We start from the raw sequence: 26,921 nt of genomic DNA, 5'->3' as shown, positions 1-26,921 counted from the left end.
ACACTGATTCATTATGCCGGGCCCAGCAACCTGTCCTTTTTAGTGTAGAGGGCGATGAATTTTTACAAACATATAGGCACACATCATCACCATAATCAACATACAGAACACTGAATTCATTCCAAAAATATCCCTGTGCCCTCTACAGTAAATCTTTCCCCCAACATCTGCTTCTGGCAATCATAATATGTTTTCTGAGACTACACCTCTCCCTTTTCTAGAAACTCATTTACATGGAATTACACAAACTAAAGGGTTTGGCTTGTATCATCTAACAATGCATTTAAGATACATCCAAACAGCTGTGTTGTTCTTTGATAGTGATGAGTAATATTCCACTGACAAACATACTAGTTTGTTGATCTAATCACCAGCTGAGCTTCATTTGAGTTTTTTCAAGTGTGGGCAGTTATTTTAAAAGCTGAGAGCAGCTTTTGTGCAATAGTGGTTAAGCCATCACTTGGGATGCCACATCTCATCTGGAATACAGGATTCCAATGTTCTTAAGGCTATCTAACATATAAGGAAGTGGACCATAGACCATAGACAGAGGGTCTTAAAAGAAGTTACCACTGAGGGATGATGTTATGGTATAGTAAGCAAAGCCACCACCTGCAATGCTGGCATACCATATAATTGCCAGGTCATGTCCCCACTTCCAATATTTGCTGATGTGCCTAGGAAAGCAACAGAAGATGATTCAAGTGCTTGAGCCCCTGCTACTCACTTCAGAAACACAGATGAGGCCAAGCATGGTAGCGGCTAAAGTCCTTGCCTTGAAGACATCAGGTGCCATATGGGCGCCAGTTCATGTCCCAGCGGCTCCATTCATCATCCAGCTCCCTGCTTGTGGCCTGGGAAAGCAGTTGAGGACGGTCCAATGCATTGGGATCCTGTACCCACATGAGAAACCCAGAAGAGTCTCCAGGCTCTTCAGATCACTGCAGATCTTTTGTGTTGCAGCCACCTGGGGAGTGAATAAACAGACTGAAGATCATCCTCTCTGTCTCTCCTCTTCTCTGTATATCCGACTTTCCAATAAAAAAAAGAAAAAGAAGAGAAGAGAAGAGAAGAGAAGAGAAGAGAAGAGAAGAGAAGAGAAGAAAAGAAAAGAAAAGAAAAGAAAAGAAAAGAAAAGAAAAGAAAAGAAAAGAAAAGGAAAGAAAAGGAAAAGATGAAGCTCCTTTGGCCCAGGCCAGCTCTAGCTGTAGTAGACATTTAGGGAATAAACAGCAGATGGAAGATCTCTCTCTCCTTCTCTATGGATAAATCTTACTTATCAAATAAATACATATTTTAAAAAGAAAGAAGATAAGTTATCACTGAGAAGTGGTCCAGTTCAACAAGTGGACCACAGAACAACAGGTACAGTTCAACTGGTTGGGTCCCTGCCACCCATGTAGAAGGCTTCAATGGAATTCCAGGCTCTTGATTTTGGTCTGATATAGTCCCAGCTGTTGTGAGCATCTGGGAGGTGAACCAGCATATCGGAGGTGTTCTTTCTCTGTTTTTCTCAAATGCCTCCAAGCACCAGCATCCCATAGCGGTGGTGATTCATGTTCTAGCTGCTCCACTTGCCATCCTATTCCCTTCTTATGGTCTGGGAAAGCAACAGGGGTAGCCTTGTGACCGGGCACACATATGAGGAACCTGAAGAAGCTCCTGGTTCCTGGCTTAGAACTGGCTCAGCTCTAGCAATGTAGGTACTTGGGGAGTAAACCAGCAGATGAAAGATCTGTCCCTTTTTTTTCCTTCTTTCTGTAAATTTGCATTTCCAAAAAAAATAAATAATAAAACATTAAAAAATAAATCAAGTCATTAAAAATAATAACTTAAAGGCTTTTATATGAACAGAGGTTTTTCTTTTGTGTAAATACCTAGGAGCAGATTTACTGGCTAATATGGTATGTATGTTTTTATTTTGTAAGAAACTGTCAGTTATTAACAAAAAAAAGGAGCTGAGGAGAATCAAGATGGCAGAATAGGGTAAGGACACGTTTAAATGGATGGAAAAACATTTAATCAGGATGAAGCAGAGAGGTCATATTTCAGGAAATAAGAAAAGACAGAACAACAGCAGAGGGGTACCTGGAGACTGACAGACACAGGAAAGCAGCGACACAACGGTGTGGTGTTGCAGTGACTGATACTCCAGCCGCATTCAGCTAACAGCAATCTGATCTCCACCAGCACCAGGTGGGAAGGGACTGGGAGCTTGGGAGGTGAACCCAAACAAAGAACTGTCCGTCCTGCTGGTCAGTTTGATTTGACCAGGAGCAGAGACAGAGCAGCAGATTCCAGTTGGGCAGTGCGAGAATAGGATGGATTTCACAGCCCAGTCAATATTACCAAACAAAACCAAAGGCAAATGGGAAGAACACCCCTAGAGCCAAATTGGGCACCATTTTGCGTAAGCAGGCAAAGGCAAGGGAAAGGACTGAGCATACACTGAGCTGGGAGTGAACTCATTTCTGACTCAGTGAACTGCATCAACGTGGCATTCTACAGTACCATCCAAGACAGGTCTGGGTAGCCCTCAGACCTGACTGCCAGCAGAACTCTAGCAGGAGCACATCAGGTGCCATTTTGTACACGGTGGCAATAGCTTTAGGACTGCAGGGGATAACAGTGAACTGCACATGTGCTGATCTCATGAGAACTCACTAGGTTCAGCAAATTGCAGTGGTCCTGCAGGAAAATAATACCGACTGTGGCATCGTACAGGTCAAAATAGGTCCATGTGGCACCCAGACCCAACGTCCCACAGGTTCTGACAAGATTAGTGCCACCAGCAACCTAACTATATAGGACACCTGGTGTCTCCCTAATTCTGGGACCTGCTCCAACCGGAAGTGGGAGAAAGGTTACAGAGAAAATGGTGCAGCCTCAGCACAGTATCACAGGAGGTGGAGAGTGGTGAGCCAGGAGCTGGGGCTGTGGAGACCACGGTGGAAATCTAACATAAAAACCCAGACCTGGAACTCGCTGGAGGGAGTGGCACAATTGGCTGCAAGCAAAGTGTTGTGTACCAGCGGCAATAAGTAAAATCGCATTGTAGACCTGTGGGTGACACAGCTTAGAAACCTGCCCCAAGGAGAAAACTCTGCTAACCAGAAGTGCAATGACCAAAAGCAAAAGAAGAGACAAAGGCACAATGAATATTACTGAAAACTCCCCTGCAAAGGAACAAAACCCTATGCCAATCTCAGAGTTAACTGAGGAAGACATCGAGAAAATAGGGCATACAGAATTCATAAAACTCATTTTAAAGCTTCTGATCAAAAATGAGAAACACAAGAGTTCAAAGAATTTAAGGAAGCAATAAAGCAAATCAAGGTTGATATATCAGAAATTAAGAACACAGTAGAGCAAATTAAAAGTACAATGGAGAGTCTCCAAAATAGAATGAAGCAAGCAGAAGAAAGAATCTCAGAATTGGAAGATATTTCCTGTCATCAGGGGGAAACAAACAAAAAGCTGGAAGCAGAGATAGATCAGGCGAAAACAAGTATTCAAGAATTGAAAGACACTATTAAGAGACCAAATATAAGAGTTATGGGAGTCCCAGAAGGTGAAGAAAAAGAAGCTGACTTTGCAAATATATTTAATGACATAATAAAGGAAAGCTTCCCTAATCTAGAGAAAGAATTGGGAAACAAGATCCAGGAGGGGCACAGAACTCCCAACAGGCTTGATCAAAAATGATCTTCACCAAGACACATGATCATCAAGCTCTCTTCAATTGAACATAAGGAAAAGATCCTTAAATGTGCATGTGAAAAAAAATCAATGGACATATAAAGGAATGCCAATTAAACTCACAGGAGATCTCTCACAGGAAACTCTACAGGCAAGAAGAGAATGGAGTGATATATTCCAGATTCTAAAAGAAAAAAATTGTCAACCTAGGATAACATATCCAGCAAAGCTTTCTTTTGTCTTTGAAAATGAAATAAAATTCTTCCACAGTAAAGAAAAGTTAAAAGAATTTGCCTCTTCCAAACCTGCCCTACAAATGATACTTAAAGATGTTCTCTTGCCAGAGAAGAGGAATAGCACCAAACAAAACCAAAGGCAAATGGGAAGAACACCCCAGTAAAATGACAACAAAAGACTAAACCAATGAACAACCCATTCCTAAAATGACAGGACCAAAGTACCATCCATACATATTAAACTCTGAATGTAAACAGCTTAAGCTTAATCAAGCCTCATAGATTAGTAGACTAGATTAAAAAACAAAACCCATCTATTTATTGTCTAGAAGAGATACACTTCAACAAAGATTAGCGGAAACTATATCACATGGGTTTTGTTGTTTTCTGTTAGTTTCATCTCTTCAAAACACTTTCTACTGAATAAATCATTCAATGACTCATAGATCATACAGTAGAATCATTTTCTTCAAAAAGGTTCTTGATTTTCATTTCTTCAGCTACGTGTTAGTCATTTAATAGCATGTTATTTAACTTCTTGGTGTTGTTAATTTCTTTTTTCTCCCTGATGTTGATTTTGTTGTGTGGCTTTTCATTTAAGGGGATGTATAGCAGCTGTGTAATGGAGACTGTCATACCTAGTAATATGTCATTTAACTTCATGGCATTGTAAATTTCTATCTTTCTTTCTATTGTTGATTTTGTATTATGACTTTTCATTTAAGGGGATGTGCAGTAGCTGTGAAATGGAGACTAACATCCAGATGTGAGGATACAATGTAGTATGCATTTCTACTTCCAGACAAAGATGGACTTGCAATGAAACTGTTCACTATATCCTGACAATAGGATGAACTCTCTGTCATTGTCCATGCCCGCAATGATGGACATATGACTGTGTATGAAGAACTATATTTTAGTAATGATACAGAGGAACTAGGTCAGGGGAGGGAATTGGGGAGGGGATAAGGGAAATGCCAGGAGCCTATGGAACTATATCATAAAATAATAATAATAATAATAATAATAAAATGTAAAAAAAGAAGCTTAAAAAAAAAGGAGCTGTACCATTTTACATTCCAACCAGTAGTGTTAAGAGAGTTTTGAACTTCTGTCAGGAAGTCAGATTTCCCAATTTTGTCTTTTTTAACCTTTTAATAGGAATACATTGGTATCCTATTGTGCCTGGGTTTTTGTTTGTTGTTCAACTTTATTTTTGAAATAATTCTAGACTAACATAGAAATTGAAGAACACTGACATCCCATATGGACACTGGTTCAAGGCCTAGCAGATCCAGTTCCAATTGAGCTCCTTTCTAATGTGCCTGGGACTTCAGATACCTGCACCTGTGTGGAAGACCCAAATGAAACTCCTTGTTTCTGGCTTCAGCCTCAGGCCTTGTGATCATTTGGTGAATGAACTATTGGGTGCAGAATCTCTCTTTCTCTGTCTCCCCTTCTCTCTGTACTTCGGCCATTCAAATAAATAAACAAACAAATCTTCTAACACCATTTGTTCCCAATGCATCTCAATGTTCTAAACAATCAGTTTCACCTCTGTATTGCCTGACATCTTTTCCATTGCTCACATGCACATAGTAGGTGGTCACTAACTGTCTTGAGATTATACAAGGCATGACTCAGTTAACAATATTCACAGTAAGGCTTTAAGGGAGTGAATCATAAGATCAGTGGGTCATAATAGGAAAGCTGCTACTGGGAGGCATGGGACAAGAGCTTCAGTTCAAGAAATGGACCACAGAATACATAAGCACAATATGACATCAGGGCACCTGAGACAGTAAGAGGACAGGACAGAGGAGATGGCAGGAAACAGACGGTCATGCACAAAAAGGCTCAGGGTCACCCAGCCCAACATCTGCTAGGAAGCAAAGCAGACATACTCTGTGCTGGAGGAGAGGCTGAAAGGGTAAGGGTGGCCTCTGATCAGCTCCAAAAAGTTAACTAGGTAATTATTAAGAAATGAAAGAAAGAGGGGGGTAAATCTGGCAGAAATCAGGTAGTTATACTTGCAACTGGTTGTCTCCAGAAAGACTCCAGTCTTCCCTTAACTATCAGGCACCACATTCAAACCCCCTGAACACAAGGAATGGCCATGTTGGCTCCCATCCTATAAGGCCTTTTAGGTCAGCTAAGGGAAACTCACAGCCACTGCTCTCAGCTCTGTGCTAGTGCAGCCTCCATATACAGAAACTATGTGATAAGTAAGACCAAGAACCTCCCAAGCCAAAACACTGATTGCTTTGAAATCTAAATTTTAAAGTCTCAGAACATGATCCTAGACTGTTTCTCAAAGAACCAGAAGTTGTAAGCATCACTACCTGCCTTGGACCCCAGACTTTCCATCAGCATGCTGATTTTACCACCTGCCATGCCCAACATGGACTTCTGAGCAGGAGAGGGAAGGCCCAACGGCCAGCCAGACTCTCCCTTCTCGGAACATGCAGCAGATGTGAGCTCTCACATAACCTGAAGTAGCATCTGAAAATGAAACAGGGATGCCCTAACACCAGTTTCACTTCTAATTTTTGTATTATGCACATATTTGGGTAATGTTGCTATTTGCTTTCCTTGGAAGGGAGGAGAGCACCAGCCAGGCCCAGTTACACAAGTTCAAGTTACACCAACTGCTTCTGCTCTCACTGCCTTAGTTAACGAAGATTTCCACAAAGACCAGGCTTCCTGGTTACACAATGTGCCGCAGGGTAAAACAGATCTTAGCAACTATCAGTGGCCTTCGAGAGCAACACGACCATCCTTCTCAGCTCATTTTGACAAGGGCCATCTGTCCAATGTAAAGACCCCTGATGTGGCTCCCAAACAAGGGTTCCTACTGCCCACAAGAGTTTGTGTCTCCAAAATTGTCCGCTCCAGCCACATCTCCAATCAAAACTGCTTTTTCTTAATCAGGTCAGTTATGAAACAATCTAGAACAAGATGACATGAGGGCTTCAAGGTCATATACAGCACGTTAATAATACCACCATGCCCTCACTCAACCAAAAGCTACGCAATAATTGATTAACTAAAAATTCATTAAGTACATATTCTTCAATTAATGAAATTATCCTGTTTTATACCACATTCAAAATGAAGCCACACAAGCCCACAGTGTTTTATTATACGTAAAACCATTCTGTAAAAACACAACTACTGCTGTTATTTCACATTGGAAACTGGAACTAGGGCTATTCTGTAACAGCATTACACTGCCAGAAAGCAGCAGGGACTGTGTACAAAACGACCCCAAAGGAAATATCACACCCCATGTATTTTCAAACCCACAAAGAACAATTATGAATCAGAGCTGAGCCTTAAATCTCATTTTAATCCCAACCCTCCTCCCACCCAAGGAAAGGAAATACATTGTTAAGTTCAAAAGGCCCAAAGCAGATATCAAAAAGCTGCCTGTGCACACCAAAACAAGAGATTTTATAAAATTTATCTGCAAATGCTAAAACTGCATCTCTGCCTCTGCCTACACACCATTGTGTTTAGCATAGGTATTGCTCCATGAGGCAGTCAAACTGAAACGCCCATTTTTCCCCTTGCTAACTGACTAACTGATCTAATATGCTGGTGAATATCTACTGCTCTCATTAAATGTGTGAAGAAACTTAATTCTCAAATTCATGTGTTAATGATAATTTGGAAACATGGTTTTGAGAAGAAATTCAGATATGCTCCGCATGATGTCATTAGTAGTGTTATAAGACGAGGAAGAGCCAGTCCTCCAGCTAAGTCTCACCACCTGAAGCCCTCCATCACAAAATAAGGCAGCAAGGAAGCTCTTGTCATGCTCTTATACTTCAGAAATGAGATCCAAATACACTTCATAGACAACCTGCTCTCAGATATTTATTTTAACAGAAAACCGAGTAAGACATCAAATCTGGGCATGACACATCTTAGATACTGCTAAATGTCCCTTAATATGCCTTGTTCCTCTCTTCCTTAATAACAGAACTCCCAGTTTTTTGTTTTGAAGAATATCAATTTCCACACTGTTGTGCCAAGGTGTGCTTACATGGCTGTGAGTTAACCCAGCAGTTTTCAAAGACTGGTCTAGGGATCCAAGGGTGTCCGAAATGTTTTTAAACAGTCTGTGAGGCCAAAATGCTTTTCCAAGTAACACTAACACATTAATTGCCTTTTAGTATTCATTCTTTTCTGAGTGTGCAGTGGGGTTGTCCAGAGGCCATCTGACAAATGATAACCACAGCAGCCTGCATGCAGCAGCAGGCAGTAAAGGAGCTGATAAAAATGACAAGGAGTGGCACTTCTCAGAGATGAGAAATAGTTACTTTTCATTTAAAATAATGTATGCACATCTGTGATGAATTCATGGTTATTTTTTAAGTGAGCTGATTTTTTAAAAAAAATTTCTCATTTGATTTCTAATACAAACATGTATATTTGCTTCAAATGAATGTTAAAAAATGGGTGGCTTTAAAATAATACACATTTTTTAGATTTGTTCTGGGTTCCTCCTGAGCCATAAGAGAGAAAATGTCCCTTGTAGAACTCTGGGCTTGGTGCCCCATCTTCGAACAATAACATCACTTTGACCTGCCTCTGCTTCCATCCTCATGTTGCCCGTTCTGCCTCCTGAAGGACTCTTGATTACATTGGGCCATCTGACGGGTTCCTAGGGATCCTTATTCACATCTGGAGGTCTTTTGCCAGATAAAGTATCATACTAATAAATGCCAGGGATTAGAACAGGGTCATCTTTCAAGGCCATTATTCTGCACTACATCACAACCTACACAAGTAAAGTTCATGGGGGGAGAGGAGGAAGCTCAATAATTTTAAGAGTATAAATATGGGACCCAGTGTGATAGCCTAGCAGCTAAATTCTCGCCTTGCATGCACTGAGATCCCATATGGGAGCCAATTCAAATCCCAGCTGCTCCACTTCCTTTCCAGCTCCCTGCTTGTGGCCTGGGAAAGCAGCAGAGGATGACCTAAAGCCTTGGAATCCTCCTCTGTGTTGGAGAACCTTAAGAAGCTAGTGGCAGGCCCGGCACCGTGGCCTAGTGGCTAAAGTCCTCGCCTTGAACGCCCCGGGATCCCATATGGGCGCCGGTTCTAATCCCGGCAGCTCCACTTCCCATCCAGCTCCCTGCTTGTGGCCTGGGAAAGCAATCGAGGACAGCCCAATGCATTGGGACACTGCACCCGCGTGGGAGACCTGGAAGAGATTCCTGGTTCAATGCATTGGGACGCTGCACCCGCGTGGGAGACCTGGAAGAGGTTCCTGGTTCCCGGCTTCAGATCGGCGCGCACCGGCCGTTGTGGCTCACTTGGGGAGTGAATCACTGGACGGAAGATCTTCTTCTCTCTCTCTCCTCCTCTCTGTATATCTGACTTTGCCATAAAATAAATAAATTAAGAAAAAGAAGCTATTGGCTCCTGGATTCAGATCAGCTGAGCTGAGCTCTGGCCATTGTGGCTCACTTGGGGAGTGAGCCAGCGGACAGAAGATCTTTCTCTCTGTCGCTCCTCTTTGGAAGGCTACCTTTCCAATAAAAATAAATAAATCTTAAAAAAAAAGTCCCGGGCCCGACGGCGTGGCCTAGCGGCTAAAGTCCTCGCCTTGAAAGCCCCGGGATCCCATATGGGCGCCGGTTCTAATCCCGGCAGCTCCACTTCCCATCCAGCTCCCTGCTTGTGGCCTGGGAAAGCAGTTGAGGATGGCCCAATGCATTGGGACACTGCACCCGCGTGGGAGACCCGGAAGAGGTTCCAGGTTCCCGGCTTCGGATCAGCGCGCACCGGCCCGTTGCGGCTCACTTGGGGAGTGAATCATCGGACGGAAGATCTTCCTCTCTGTCTCTCCTCCTCTCTGTATATCTGGCTGTAATAAAATGAATAAATCTTTAAAAAAAATAAAAATAAAAATAAAGTCCCAAACCAAAACATTTGAGAACCACTGCTTTATCATGTGAACAGAGTAAGCTAGTTATTAAGTAGAAAAACTCAAGTAATTTAAGTTATTAATCAATGTCAAATAAGCTACAAATTGAACTTCAACTTTAGCCCAGGTAATTGGCTACTATGAACCTGGTGCACTTCCTCTTTGCCATGTTGCCAACCACCAAACACTGGGACTGTAGGAAGGTAAATAAAACTTACTTACTTATTTATTTTGGGAATTACCCAAGCATCAAATAAAGAGTATGACAACAAGCCAATATTCAGATGTGAACTTGGTAGACAGAAGAGAGAAAAAATTGAAGAGGAAGGTGTTTAACCCTAACTTTTAAATCCTATTTAGATATACTAATTCATCTCAGGTGAGAAAGGGGGGTAAGTGACAGGACAGCCAAGTGCCCCAGGGCCACATGTGGGAGACACTCTAGTGTGCATGCTCAGGGACTATCCCCTGAGCCGCAGGGAGCAAGCACAGCAAAGCCGTAGGCAGGGTCAGCTGAAGATGCTGGACACTACAGCAGATTTGGTCACACACCATGATCATAACGCCAAACCCCAGTTCTAGCTCAAACTGACATGGACATTTGAAATATCACTTTCTTGGGTGACCACGTTTTGGACAGTTTCTCTCAGCAAAATATTGTGGTGTGACTGGAGTCACAACTCGACAGTTGGAAAACAACTGCACCTGGACAAACTCTGTCAAAAGCACGCTAATGTCCCCCAAATCACGATCCTCAGAGCTTACATTAAAACAAAAATATTTACAATGAAAGAGGAGGTTTAGAAGGAATAAAGGGCCAGTTACAGTCAGATGAACCGCCCAGACCATGCCAACAGAACCGGAGAAGTGGTGGTCAGGTCTCCTTCCATGCGTGAGGAGCATATATTTGGGACTGATGGCTCCCTGGCCAGGAGGCAGGGCAAGGCTTCCCAGAGAAACACTATTCATCCCTGGCAAGCTTCTCCAATGCCCTTTCCTTGTAGCCCAAGAGAAGTTTCTCAAGTTCTCGGCTAGCCCAACCTTCAGCAAAAGATGCTGAGCTGACAGCCAGAAAAGCATGAAAATATAAGGAGACATACATGAAGAACTAATCACTCAGTTTACTATCCAAGGTAGGAAAAAATGTAGAATTGTCTGATACTAACATTTCTACATGAAATTATGAGGCTAATAACCAGCCTTTTTTTATTTCAGAAAATCCTGAGTCACAAAGCTCAGCATTTCCTACAAATCTAAGAAACTCTCCATTTGTCCTGTAACTGCACTAGTACCCCATTCACCTACAAATCATAATCTGCAGTTTAAAGTCATCCTAATGAAATTTATTTTCACCATGAAATCCAGGCACACATCCAGCATTAAAAAGGTGTAGTTACCCATAGGTGCCTATTCTGCTGCAGAATGAATTAAAATCTATTTCTTTAACATTCATTTTGAAATATTTTTTCATGTCCAAAAGCCCAAGGAAACTTAACATCTTGTGGACCAAAAATTTCACGCTGCTTTCTATGCCTATTAAGTAGATGTAGAATGCAAGGACATGGCGCTTACAGCTATGAAACTGCTAATTTATGACAGCAAACATCTATTTCTTGCACTCCGTGTGAGGAACAAAGGCATCCATAGGCAGAATCCCACAACTGAATCTTTCACATCTAGCATTCCAGCTAGAAAGATAATACTTTCACAGAATAAAGATCAAAGGCATAATAAACTAGTGTTGATAAATACTCAGCTCTACTAAGTTATTCCAACAGTAGTAATTCTAATTTCCAAGAGAGCAAATGCTCAGTACATGAACCAGAAAGACTCTTCATAGATGTGCAAAGATAAAGCATGTGGTATGAATACAGAACTAGCCCAGTCAACTTTCAAAAAGATCACTATTTCAGTAGTTTCATTATCCTTAGGTGAGCTAAAGGAAAGCAGTTTACCACTTGAAATATGATGTGTTTAAGAGCACTGACAAAGGGCATTATCAGAAAAATGAATTTGAAAAATCCCCTGAGCACTGCTAATTCAGGAATTCAGGTCTACTAGGTATTTTCATGGCCATCTATTGTATTACAATTAGATTCTGAAAGAAGTATTTTCAAAAACATCTTTTAACAGATTAACTCAGCATAGAAAAGATGGCAAGAGCAATGCACTTGAAACCTAAGCAAAAAGTCAAGAAGAAAGCAAGAGTGACATGGAGGGCAACTGTGGATACAGCAACGGGATGAGTAGTCCAACCCTGCAGCATTTAATAAGGTAGGAAAGCCCAGTCTTATACCAGAATTCAACAGTCTTGGCTTGATAGTGTCCTCCCGGACCCCAATATAAACAAATAGAAATCTCGAGAACTAATCAGTCAAGATTCCAAAAAATAATTATCAAGTAAATGCTAACACAAAGTCAAAATTCACCATGTCCTCTAGCAAACAGATGCAAACACAGATGTACACCATCCAGAATTTCACAGACTTATCATCAAACACAGGATATGAAATAACTCTATTGAGTAATTGTTTAAGTTTAAGAAAGAAATAATTAAAAAGAAGAAATTGTTTAAGAAATAATTAAAAAGAAGAAAAATATTCAGATTTAAAACAGAACTAGAACTTTTAAAAATGAAAACTAGAATCACAGAAATGAAAATGCAATAAAGATTCAAATAGCTGAAGATAAATTTTTTTAATTTTTTTTTTTTTTGGAAAGGCAGATATACAGAGAGAAAGAGAGACAGAGGAAAATCTTCCGTCTGATGGTTCACTCCCCAAGTGACCACAACAGCCGGTGCTGTGCCATTCCAAAGCCAAGAGCCAGGAACTTCTTCCAGGACTCCCACATGGGTGCAGGATCCCAAGGCTTTGGGCTGTCCTCAGGGCACAAGCAGGGAGCTGGATGGGAAGCGGGGCTGCTGGGAGTAGCACTGGTGTCCATATGGGATCCTGGCGTGTTCAAGGCGAGGATTTTAGCCTCTAGGCTATCACACTGGGCCCTGAAGTCACAATTGCTAAACTGGATGCTAAATCTTAAGAAAGTACACAAAATGAAGGAAAGAAACCAAACAGAAAGTAAATATATTGAGGGTAAAAGTTTATTTAATCAAAATAAGAAATACAGCCATGGTGTGATTGCTCAGTGGCTATATCCTTGTCTTACATGTGCCAAGATCCCATATGGATGCTAATTCGTGTTCCAGCTACTCCAGTTTCGCTCCAGCTCGCTGCTTGTGGCCTGGGAAGGCAATGGAGGATGGCATAAAGCCTTGGGGCCCTGCACCTACGTGGGAGACCAGAAGCAGCTCCTGGCTCCTGGTTTCAGATAGCTCAGCATTGGCCATTGTGGCCTTTGGGAAGTGAACCAGAGAATAGAAGATTTTCCTCTCTGTCCAATAAAAATAAATAAATCCTTAAAAACAAAATCTAAAGAACACAACAGAGAGAATGAAGAAAAGACATATACAAAGCATCAATAACAGAAATTTTCAGAACTGATCAATAATGTGAATTCATGGATACATGCAACACAATAATTATAAATAGGATTGTAGATATCAAAAAGAAAACAAAACAAACAACAAAAAAAGCCAAAGCTGCATATAAACACACAGTAGTAAGACTGAAAAATAATAACAAAAAGGCAATCTTAGAATGATACTTTTCATTATCAAATTTTAGAATAGGATTTTTCATTATACAAATATTTTTCATTATCAAGTAATGAAAAATGAAGGTATGACAAATATATGATATATATTTAATGTACATAACAAGGTATATGTCATATGCGATATTATATATTTATATTCATTAATCATTAATATACTGTCATTGTGTTATATTAATATTATAATTGTATAAATATAAATGCATGTATTATATTAATCAATAGTTTATTAATTGCTATGTGTGATAGGTATATATTAATATTTGTATATTATGTATATATAGAGAGATAGGAGTGAAATAAAGACATTTCAAAATCGAAACTGAGAGAAGTTACTACCAAGAGATTCTCAGAATTCTGAGGGAGAGAGACAATGCAGAGAAAGCAAAGGCACAAGAAATGGTATACACAGAAAAATTAAACAAACACCATCTCTAAACAGCATTCCTTCATTTGTCGCTATAAATGGTCTAATTTGTATGGTAAAACGAATAGAAAATGATGAAATATTGAAAAAAAAACTTGAAGGACAGAATATTCATTAGTTGCCCTATGAGCTTTTATTATTCTGAAGGTAGATCAGACTACTTTAAATACAACTTACTTCTAAGCTGTTAGGTGTGCATAGTGTACTTCCATGGTAATGATTACAGGAAGAGAAACAGAATGCATAATTTCCCAATCCGCAAAGATAAACAGATCTGAATGAGAATACAACATCTTCAATGCCCCCCCAAAAGAAGGAATATTAGCAACAAAAATGGATCACACACAAACTGAAAAAGAAATTGCAGGACTAGTTTTAAAAAACAAAATAGAAACAAAATGCATTAGCCTTTTAAATAGACTAAAAAATCTGTCTACATTAAAATCATACACTCTGCTTCTCAAAAATCACTATAAAGTAAGATGTTTAATGTTACTACTAAAGAAGAGCAAATTAAGAAAACAATGGTATCTGGCAACAAAATCCCAAACACTAGAGGGTAGTGAAACAACAGATAAACCATGACAGATTTTTCAAGAAATTTTACTTATAATAAAAAGTAATTTATTACCATTGCATGCAAAAAATAAATCTTACAGTATATTCACACACAAAAGATAAGTTTTAAAATACTACATGTACTATTTCATTCTTATCAAGCTTACAACCTTAAAAACAAAAACAAGCAATATTCTATGCACACGCAGTACCCGTGTGCTGGAATGGAAATCAAACATCACTGGAAGCACAGTTTAGTTCAGCTGGCGTTTACGTTCCACGTCATTGCAGACTGGCACTGGCCTACACTGTTCAGCTCCAGAGACGGCTAACCTGGTAACTGTAATCTTCCAAGACAAAAGCCTCAATCAAAAGCAATTTCAGATTTAAAGAAAAGGTCTTGTCCCAAATGGTACTCCAAGGTCTTCGTGGAGCCTTTCCTACAGTTTCATGTGACTTAAAAGCCAGCAGCCCTCATTTCTAAACCACACTGGCAAAGCTGCTTGCCTCTTACAAGGGCGTTTAAAGGCAACTGACCTCTGCCATTCTCTTTCCTCATACCACATCAGCCTTTTGGCAGCTGATTTTGCCCTGGGCACCCTGCAGGTCTAAAAGTTCCATCTACTCCATCAGAGCCTCATAATCCCAGAACAAAGCAAGAACATACACAAGAAACTTAAGATCCAGAAGTTCTTTGAGAATGAGACTCACCTGTACCTTCTTTTATATAGGTTCTGCTGTATTATAATTTCACTTTTCTTGAAATTCGCGAAATGCACAACTACTTAGGTGTCTGATGTGTTGCCTGGAATAACAAAGGCAGGGAATGAGAAGGAGATAACCAGAAGGAACCAAAATATTCACTGGGAAACAAACTCTCTACTTTAATCAAGTTAAACTTGGTCTCTAAGAAGGAAAAGGATCACTCAAACTAAGGAAAAGTTCCATCTTATTGTAAGATATTTTTCATCTTTATCCAAAAGTATTAATGGCAACTTAATGTTTCCAAAAGAAATAATCATTTATAAAAAGTTTTCATGTGCATTTTCTTATTGGAGTCTTAAGATTTTTATAAAAGAGATTTATTTGAAAGGCAGAGTTATACACACACAGACATCCACTGGTCTGATTCCCTAGTGATGGCCTCAATGGACCAGATCAAAGCCAGAAGCCCAGACACGCCATCCTGGTCTCCCATGTCGGGTGGCAGGGGTCCAAGTACATGGACGATCATCCACTTCTCTTCTAGACACATTGGCAGGGAGCTGTATCAGAAGCAGTGTGGCCAAAACTTGAACTGGCACTTGGATACAGGATGCCAGCATCAGAAGTGGCAACTTAACCCGCTCTGTCACAATGCTATCCCGCAAGTCTTAAGATCTGAAGACTAGACAAAGTGTTATTTTATTTATTTTTAAAGATTTATTTATTTTTAACAACAACAACAACATCAACAACGAATTGTAGCACCCTGATAAAATAATGTGCCACTGAGTAAGCAACACATGCATAACTAAAAGGAAACACAGAAGTCTCTTAGGAACTATGATGCCATCGTATACTTCATGGGCACTTGATGAATTCTATTAGAGAAAAGAGATTATTTGGAAGCAAGCAAACCGCATCAAAACATATGAGATACAGCCAAAAGAGCAAACAGACAGTTGTTGTTGTTGTTATTGTTGCTGTGATCGATGTGGCTGTTATGAAATGATGTCAATCCGAAAACAAAATAGTAAAAAAAAAAAAGTAATTTTCTTTGATGGTTTAATCATATTATGTTCCGTTAATAGGAGTATTTTCTTTTTTAAAAATGATGTGTTCAAATTGTATGAAAGGCCCTTGCTTTGATGATGATGGTCATGGTTTTTGTTTGCCAATTTGTTATGATAATATTTTTGTTGATTAGATAGGTATTAGAAGATGAACTAACCTTCCATTTAAGGGATATAAAATATATTGTCTTGATGTATTATCATTTTAAGTTTTGCCAGGCAAGACTTAACAACATTTTGTCAAGAATCTTTCTATCTTTATTTATGCGTTAAGCTGCTTTATAATTTTACTTTGTATGTTGCTTCTATCATTTTTGGTATTTGAGGTATAATAATAAAATATGTTAAATAAAAAAAAGATTTATTTATTTTTATTTCACAGGTAGAATTTATAAAGAGAAAGAGAGATAGAAAAGGTCTTCCATCTGCTGGTTCACTCCCCAAATGGCTGCAACGGTCACAGCTGAGCTGATCCAAAGTGAGGAGCCAGGAGCTTCTTTTAGATGTCCCATGGGACCTGAGCCATCCTTGGTACCATTTTGCTAGGCCATCAGCAGAGACTTGGATTGGAAGTTAAGCAGCCAGGACATAAACCAGCAGCCTTATGGGATGCCTGCAGCAACAGGGCAGAGCATTAGCGTGCTTCACCACAGCGCTGCCCCAAAAAGTGTAATTTTTAAACAACAAAATTCCTAAAGGGAAAGGCAGCTAGCTCCTCCATTACCACACTCCCCAACACCAAGCACTTAAGAAGAAATAAGAGCCAAGTTCTACTGTCCCTTCTTCCAAAGTCCTCCTGTTAATTTGGAAATAGCTTTAAGTTTACAGACCAGTTGCAGAATAACAATACAAAAAAAGCCCACATACTCTTTACCTAGATCGACCTATCAACATTTAACTTAATCATTCACTGACTCTCTCCATACACATTAATTTAACATTTTATTTTGTTTTGTTAGCCATGTGGAGGTAAGTGTCATACATCACGGCTCCTTCTCTCTAAATTTGGAAGAATTTATTTACCAAGATTAGAATATTCTCTTACACAACCAAAATGGAGTCATCAACCTTCATAATTACAATGACATACTACCATCCTTTAAAGTACTGTCATATTCAATCAATCCAATATGCTCTTAAGGCATTTCTCCCCTACTCCATCAGATTCTAAGAAAGAAATATTCTAAAAAGCATTTAGCTGCCTTTTCTCTTTCACTTCCTCTGTCTTTGATGACACTGACACATTAGAAGACAGCCTCTACCCCTTTTTATATTAATAGAAAATCTCCCTTTTTGACTTTTGTGACGTTTCCTAAGGTGACTCCTGGTGATTCAGCTTGGATAGCACATTCAGCCAAAAAACCACAGCATTACTTTCTTCACCAGCGGTCACATCTCAGGCACGTGAGGTCTCTACCCAGGACTTCTGATGCACTCATTAATCAACAACTAATGTGTTGCTCAGTTTCCCCCAATAAAGTATTCTTCTATCCCTTATAACTAGTAAGTAATATGTTAGATCCTTTAAGGCCATACAAATCCCTTCTCTGTCACCAAAACTACCCACAAGATTTATCATCCATTGGTGATGCTCACCTGACTTTATACTGTGATGGCTACAACATCCTGTTAAAACTCCAAGATTCCCGGGCCCGACGGCGTGGCCTAGCGGCTAAAGTCCTCGCCTTGAAAGCCCAGGGATCCCATATGGGCGCCGGTTCTAGTCCTGGCAGCTCCACTTCCCACCCAGCTCCCTGCTTGTGGCCTGGGAAGGCAGTCGAGGACGGCCCAATGCATTCGGACCCTGCACCCGTGTTGGAGACCCGGAAGAGGTTCCTGGTTCCAGGCATCGGATTGGCTCACCGGCTGTTGTGGCTCACTTGGGGAGTGAATCATTGGACGGAAGATCTTCCTCTCTGTCTCTCCTCCTCTCTGTATATCTCACTGTAATAAAATAAATAAATCTTCAAAACTCCAAGATTCCCTCCTCATTTCCATGCATTACTCAGCATCCTACATTGTTTATGCACTCAATTATCTACTTATAAGCAGTGCAATATGTGAAATTCAGTGATTTATAATTTATCCTATATCGTATGGCACACTCCATCTTTTCTTTTTCTTGTCTTTATCTCCTTAACTTTCTGACATTGAAAAAATACATATTCCGTGTTCATCTTGGACCTGTCTCTTTCCAGACAATTAGAGTGTTTGGTTTGGATCTGCTGGTAACTAAAATCTGGTATATCCTCTTAATCGGTACTGTGGTGCAACAGGCTAAATCTGGTACAAGTTGCCCTACCATATGGCCACCCTCTAAGGTCAGTCCTCCCTCCTGGTGTCTCTCAGCACAGCTAAGGTGTTACTCAGCAAGGCGCTCCACCTGAGCTGGCAGAACCCAATCTCTTTCTCTCTCAGTCATGCTGATTTCTATCTCTGTACTGCCTCCTCTTCTTGGTCTGGCAGCAGCTGCTTTCTGCTAAGCTCACCATGCCTCTTCTCCAGTGCTCTGCTGTACAAATGCCAGCCTCTTGAGCAGCTCTGAACACCAATGCTCGTCTTCTCTCTGCCACAAGAACACAAAGATCTGCTGGGACTCAGCTCCTTGTACCTCAGCAGAGAACTAGGGTAAGCTCGAGCATCCCCTCATGGGATCCTCTTCTCTCCAGTATTGCAGTCCCGGCTGCCAACTGTCTCCCAAATGGCTGCCCCATTTTCTAGCTGTTTATTAGGAAGGCAGAACCAGCACCAATCACCTTTTGCTTTGCATGCCTTTCACATGAAGGTTCTATTTGGAAGGGTTAAGAGCCAAACACTCTCAGCATATAATGAAGGCTCTTTATTTAAATGCATCCATGAAACTCACTTTCTAATGATCTGTTTCTTAGGAATGTGCATGATCACTTTTGCTGTGGCAATGGAAATACTCTCCAGCAGTGAGGAGATTCCTAACAGGATGCGAGGAAGGTGCCTTCATCTTGTCCAGAAAGCTGACACTTCAGCTCTCTGGCCAGTCGCCATTCTGACACACATGCAGGACTTTCCCCAATTCCTATTCAAAAAGGCAAAGCAAAGCACTACAGTCTATAGCAGAAGAGAAGTTGCTGTCTTTCATTTTTCCTGTTTATGTGCATGTACTTGGCAAGAGAAGACTCCATTTCGTCTAAATCTCTGGTATATTTCTAAACCTACTTGGAAGCACTGTTTGAAAAAAAAAAATCAGAGGAACTGGCGCAGTAGCCTAGCAGTTGAAGTTCTCCCCTTGCACATGCCAGGATCCTATACGGGCACCAGTTCTAATCCCGGCAGCTCCACTTCCCATTCAGCTCCCTGCTGGCACCCTGGGAAAGCAGTTGAGAATGGCCCAAAGCCTTGGGATCCTGCACCCACGTGGGAGATCCAGAAGAGACTCCTGGCTCCTGGCTTTGGATCAGCACAGCTCCAACTATTGTGGCTGTTTGAGCAGTGAATCATCAGACGGAACATTCTTCTCTGTCTCTCCTCCTCTCTGTATATCTGGCTTTCAAATAAAAAATAAATTTAAAAAATCAGAAAGCAAACTAGAAAGGAAGCCTACAAGCCCACATACCAACCTAATCAAAAGAAAACTGGCAAAAAAAAATAGCATTTTCATCAAATACTGTGAAAAATATAAGATTTTACAATCATACAAAAATGGAGGCTAGTCCTTTCCTTGCATAACCAGTAGATTTGTGCCCCTCACGTGTGGATACCTACATACAATGTCTCAGTGTGCCAGGGAAAATGGGAACAGCTTCTTACTACTTCATGAACAGATTTTTCTCCCTATTAGAAGTCCACGTTGCAAATAAAGAAAGAAAAATAAGAGGGAAAGGAGAGAAGAAAATGCATGTTGCAGCCCATCTGTCCAATTTATTGCCTCAAGGGGAATCGAGGCATAGCAGGTTATCTCTCTCTCTGGTTTACCCAGGAACTTGACTTAAATCCACAACCACTTGTCCTTCTGCCTGCATCAAGGCATGCCCCCATCCATAGCCTCCTCCAGTGGTCATCTCTCAGGTCTTAGTGTCTCGCATAGATCTGTTGAATTCTGTGTCCACAGCCAGCATGTGTTCAGTACCCTAAGTTCAAGTTCTCCTATAGGTTCCCAGTTCCCAGGAAGTCTGCCAGATCTCTGGGTTTCATAGAACAAGATTCTCATGATCTGTTCCCTGCCCCTCTCCTTCATGCCCCACCCCTAATGAAACACTTGCAGCCACTTTGCAGAATGGGTGTTGGGTGTCACTTAAGATGCAACTTGGGACACCAGTGTCACATCAGAGTGTCTGAATTCCAGTTACAACTCCAAATTCCACACAGCTGTTAATGTATATCCTAGGAGGAAGCAAATGATGGATCCCTGTTAAGTAACTGTGTTCCTGAGTCCTACGTGGGAGCCCTGGATTGAGTTCCTGGCTTCAGCCTGGCTAGTCCCAACTGCTGCAGGCATTTGAGGGATGAATAAACATATATCCTCCCTTGTGTCAATTACAAACAAATAAAATTTGAAAGATTTACCTCTTTATTTGAAAGACAGTGACAGACATATGTATATAATGTGTAAATATATATAGTAATATCTATATACATACTATTAATCCTCAAATATCCTTTAAAGTATTATTTATCATTCCCAATTTACAGAGGAGAAATTGCGGCACAGAGAAAAAAAATGTAACATATCCTGGTCTATGCAGCTTATAACTGGCAGGGCTGGAATTCAACTCCAAACTGCCTAGTTTCAGAACCTTAAGCTCATAACTACCTTTCCCCAAAGCTATTCACCAAGAACTGGAGCAAGGACAGACTGTGATAGGGCCAGCTCAGCCAGAACATAAAGTGCCATGCTCATGGGTGAGACGTGCTACTGGACACTTAACTAGAAAGCACACAAGCCCTTTAATTGCAAAATGATGGGTTTGCACACATAGTAGCAACCCAGAATGAAATCACCCAGAAAACACTTAGGCCTGTCACTTTGAGAAGCTGCCATTTCAGTCACTTACCACCTCATGAAGGCAAGGAGGAAGGCCAAGAATCTGGGCTAGGAAGTCACACACACCTGTGTTTCAACTGCAGGTCCTCCAGTAACCATTCAGCAGCCTTGAACAAAATACACGACCTATCTCTGTGTTCTCATGTCCTTACTATACAGATTACATAAGACAGTTGACTTGAATAATTTAGTTCTTTGGAACCAAGTTATAAATATGTAAACAAATAAGGAATAATAATTGCTGTTGGTATTTTATTTCAAGACTCAGTTCTAAGTCATATGGAAAAGCACCAAATAGATGGCATCCACCTCTCAACCAAAAAGGATGTAATCCATACTATGGATTCATTATCAATAAACAGGAACTATTACAACTCAAAATATAAGACAAGTCTATTTCAAAATACTAGAGAATAACAAAGTCATCTTCTTAAAGAGACAAGAACAGTTGCTGTGTATCAATGGCCTACTCTGTCCTTGATCCTCTAATGGGAATTTCGCAGACATCATTCAATCTCCAAAACTACTCAAAGGTCCATCAGATGATCCTGAGTTCACAGATGAGGATCCTTAGCCTCTCAGGGGCCTCTGTAATAGGGTTCAGGTCAGACTACCAATAAGCATCAGAAGTGTTGCTTAAAACTAAAAGGCTCACACACCAGTGACGCAATGAAGGACATAATCACCACTGCAAACACAGCCATTCCCCAACCTATTTCCTTGGCTTCAATCAGAACTTTCTTGACCAGCAGTCAGTGTAATCAATCCCTACTTCTCAATGATGTGTACTGTGTTTCTGCATATGTCATGCATAAATCACTAAGAGATCATGACAGGTCATTCACCAAGGTGACAACCATTATTCAGTTTAGTTCTGATGCCCTAAAGAGTAGACTCAATTTATGGTAGGAAGCAAGCAAGTTCACTGTGTAAAATCTGTAACTTTAGCCTATTGTTAATAGTTCCAGAAAACAAATGCTATCCTTGCTTTGGTCACCAATGTGTCCTTAACATAATACATAGCCAGATACATGAGAGTACTTCAAAAATTCATGGGGAAGGCACATTAAAAGATAAGTTTATAGGGCTGCCATTATGACATAGTGGACTTAGCCACCACTGTGATGCCAGTGGCCCAAATAGGCATCAGTTTGAGTACTGGCTGCTCTATTTCCAACACAGATACCTGTTAATAAGCCTGGGAAAACAGTAGAGGATGGCCCAAATGCTTAGTTCACTGTATCCAAGTGGGAGATCTTGGAAAAGCTCCTGATTCTTGGTTTCAGCCCAACCCAACCAGGGATGCTGCAGTCGTTAGAGGGTAAACCAACAGATGGGAAATTTATCTCTCTCTTTCTCTCTGTGTTACATTTTCAAATAAATAAATAAAGATATTTTAAATAAATCAATGACAAATTTGTTATGGTGCAAAAAAATTAAATCCATAGATTTTTCATAATAAGCATTCCCGTTAACCTTTTAAAATATATATATTTATTTATCTGAAGCAAAGGTAGCAGAGAGAGAGTATGTTTTTGCATTCACTGATTCATTCCCCAAACGAGCACATGGGACAAGGCTAGGCCAAAGCCAGGAGTCTGAAACTCCCAAGTCTCCAACACAGGTGGTAAAGGCTTAGGCACTTGGCCATTTTTTGCTACTTTAGGCATCCATATGGGTTGCTGGCATTGCAGGCAGCAGCTTAACATACTATACCACATTCATGAGCTTTTGAAAGACTCTTCTAAAATTTTTTTAACACCAAACAAACTTATCTCCTAGTTCCATTTCCAGAAAGTATCCTTGTACTGAAACCTTTGGTCAACAAGGGACAATGCTCACATCTCATCATGGTACAAAAAGGGAGAGGAGAAAAGGTATGAAGGGTGCTCTTAGGAAGGATTACTCAGCTCACTGAGGGAAACCTCAGCATAAAAGCATAGTATGAATTAAACACTCTCAAGCAGCATGGATCACAAGGATAAATTCTGTGAATTTAGATTGTTTTTTTTTTTTTTTTTGAATGAGCATATATGACACTCTTGGGTTGAAAATGTTTCCCAAATCCTTTCATTTATTTATTTTCCAAAACATTGAAATACCAATGGATGTAAAAGTGCCTTCTAATCCACTGTTTCAAAAACATAAATTCCACACATGAAAGCTCACCACCAGCACTGTGTTTTACACAACAGACACAAAGAACAAAGCTGGGCCAACTACAGTTTAACAGAGACAGACCATAAACAAATAATTAGAATACCATACAATTATCGCCTGCCTTCCACAAAGTAGAACCAAGAGTGGGAGGGTGCAAAGGAAGGAACAGCTTACCCTGCTCACATTTCAGTCCCATGCTATGAGAAAGGACCTTTCTTTCCACAACCTCCTTTGTAACTTCATTGAGCAATCCTCTTTATTTTAAAGCAACAATGCATGACAGTCCATCTATACAATAACTTTTCCTAAATAGTCAATATGCTCCTGGGTTTTCATCAACAACAAAAAAAAATTGTACATTGTCCTAATGTAGCTTCTAACATAATCATCAACCACACTATCATAAACAAATCAAGTATTTAGCTAAGTTCTAGCTGATTTTTTTTTAGGGGGGGTTAGCATTTCCTTCAAACCCCAAGGCTATCTTCTAACAAATCAAACCACATGTGATCTGTTATGCAAACATCTTAAAGACTCAAACAAACAAATGGCTGACCTAATATTATGATACTATCACAAGTAGTTCCTTTCATTAAATTCACTTAATAATTTTCATTTCCAAGCAAGATTTGGAACAACATACAAAAGAGGACATATGTGCACTGAGACAATAACAAAAATCCAAGAAATAAAGACAGAGGTTATCTTTCCAATCATAAGAAAACAGTCTTGGTATGACTGGACATTAACATTATTTTTAAATTTCTGAAAGGACAGAAGGGGAAATGGGACAAACCACAAAATTCTGATCAGATGAAAAACATAAAAGGGTTTTCCCCCTTCAGCAGTCCAAAATAGATTTTTACCAATATTTTGAGCAACACATTTTGATAAAGCAGCCAACTGACAGGTTTTTAGGATTTTACTAAAAATTATAGACACAGTATTAAATGGACCTCAGCTAAGACACACTAGAAAATGCAGAAATAAACACTTGCCTTAGTTCAAGTTTAAAAGAATTTAACAAGGTGATTGAAAACAACTGTGCAAGATGTTACAGAGGTTGGTCACAACAGAATCTTTTAGGAAAATGATTTGGATATGTGAGAACCAGGCACTATTCCTATGCTAGTTGCATCACCTACAGATAGATCTCAAATTGGCTGTCCTTGAAGAATCCATTGTCATACACCTAACCAGCAGGGAGCAGAAATCCCACAGTGTGTTCATGGAGCCCCTTCATATTTTAAAAGAAACAGACAGGTCATACAAAGTCCTAATCTCCTTGCTCAACTTTTACTTTTCTGTGTAGTAACAAGTTATTCTTTATCTGGGAAAGTACTGCACTTTGACTTTGTTTTTTAATTTTTAAAATTTTATTTCCCTTTTACATAGTTTACATAGTTGAGAGGGACACATACCCATGTGGACCTCTTGATTAGGGTAGGGAGGTTCAGGCATGGAGGAAGGTGAATGAGACAAATATTTCCTTTTTTTTCCTCCTATGTCCACAAGGAAGAAGAGGGCCATTCCTTGCAGTCAAACTACATCAGCATCAAGGGATGGGAGATGGTCATTTGATGACATCTTAGAGACCCCGATGTGAGAAATAGTGTTCCAAGAATTACTTGAGTGGTTTTGATAGTTTTGAGAGGTTGTTGGCTTCATTGCTCCAGAGCTGAGAAAATCTTCCCAGGGTCAATTAGCTGACAAAATCCACCTCAGTGCAACTATAAGAGTTATTGGAAAGGAGAGTTATTCAACCTATTCTGTTCTCCGTCCTCTGAAGGGGCAGTCAGTGTCCTCTGCTGACCTAGATGAGCCAGCAGTCAAGGCTTCCATGTGTATCTCGGCATGCTATCCGCTGCACAGGCATCAGCAACTGAGGCAGCCAGTCCCAATACCTGCACTCCATGGTCAAATCACGCACCCTGTGATTTTCCTTGAGGCTAGGGTCTGAGTCCATCAGTCTAACTGGGGAGTCCCCCAAGAAACCTTGCCTGATGTAACCTCAGACTTAAATCTTGTGAGCGCCAGCCACTGCAGAGTTATGTTCAGTCTATCACCTGCACCAGCCAATGTACTTACTAGTGAATGCAGCTGCCTCAGCCCCATATCTCATACAACTGACAGGTGCTACCAAAAAAGCAACATCCTAGACCATAACCAGTCTCATAGGTTATTCATCAACCACACAAATGACTACCTGTGCAAACTCGGGCCCTGTTCACTAGGCTTCCAATAGGTTTATCTGTGGCATTGAAGATCTCTCAGTTCCATCACTCACCCTGGACTGCATCAGAAGCTGCTGGCTTTAAATTCCCAATAAAAAGCTACCGAATATATACCAAGTAAAGTATCAATCTTCAACTCAAGAGTCCTCATATGAACAATGTTTTTCTCATCTAACTAAATTGAGAAATTCAGGGATCAACCTAAATTCAAAATACATTTTTCAAGGCAAGTCTTTGGGTGCCCTCACACATCCTGTGGAAATGTATTATCTTTAAGTGGTGGGTTTCCAGATATTATTTTTTCTTGTTAAGAGTGTCAAAACTTCCAGAGAAGAGGACACAGCATCAGCAGGACATGCTGAGCTACATTATTGCACAAATCTTTTTGTCCCAATCACCCCTTTTTTGGTTTTACCCATAGAGCCATCTCATATGAAGGTCCTATTCTAAGACCTGCTGCTCTAAGTACTTTCATTTAAAAAAAGATCTAAATCCCTCACAGGCTTACTGGTGATAAAGCTCTGTGGCCTGTGGCCTTAGTCCTAGGTTGGAAATCTAACTCTTCTCAAAGCAAACACTAGTATCTGAACACTCTCACACCTCTGATCTGTTCACTCTGGGGACAAGACCTAGGTTTGGAAGCTGTTCCCCAGCCACAGAGACATGAGTGCATTTTTAAAGATTTATTTATTTTTATTGGAAAGTCAGATATGCAGAGAGGAGGAGAGACAGAGAGAAAGATCATCTGTCCAATGATTCACTCCTCAAGCAGTCACAACAGCAAGAGCTGCGCCACTCCAAAGCCAGAAGCCCAGAGCCTCTTCCAGGTCTCCCACACAGGTGCACGGTCCCAAGGCCTTTGGGTAGCTCTCTAGTGCTTTCCCAGGCCACAAGCAGGGAGCTGGATAAGAAGTGGGTCTGCTGTGATTAGAACTGGAGTCCCTATGGGATCCTGGTGCATGCAAGGCTAGGATTTTAGCCGCTAGGCTATTGTGCCAGGCCCAAGTGTATGTTTTAGTAGGGACTTTTCATGCAGTTTCAAAGCAGGCAAATTTAGTTAGTACTATCATGTTAGACTTGGGGTTTTTTTCACATCTCTTGAGTATATTAATATCACTTCTTTCTTCCCATCCTGTAACTGACCCAAATTCTTCTCCTACCTACACTGACTCCTTGTAATCAAAATACTCACTTCAGGT

General features: G+C 40.4%; 1 protein-coding gene across 4 annotated transcripts in view; it reads right to left on the bottom strand.

Moving 5' to 3' along the window:
* SGMS1 (sphingomyelin synthase 1) overlaps positions 1 to 26,921 on the bottom strand; it is a 285,858-nt gene that overhangs the window by 156,565 nt on the left and 102,372 nt on the right. For all 4 annotated transcript variants that reach the window (XM_058671229.1, XM_058671232.1, XM_058671231.1 and 1 more), the window contains exon 3: positions 15,248 to 15,341. The gene's annotated coding sequence lies outside the window, so the exon portion shown is untranslated. The remainder of the gene's footprint in view (positions 1 to 15,247; positions 15,342 to 26,921) is intronic.

This window comes from Ochotona princeps, chromosome 13 (genome assembly GCF_030435755.1).
Source record: "Ochotona princeps isolate mOchPri1 chromosome 13, mOchPri1.hap1, whole genome shotgun sequence".
NCBI lineage: Eukaryota > Metazoa > Chordata > Mammalia > Lagomorpha > Ochotonidae > Ochotona > Ochotona princeps.
This window is presented reverse-complemented; position numbering and strand designations above follow the sequence as displayed.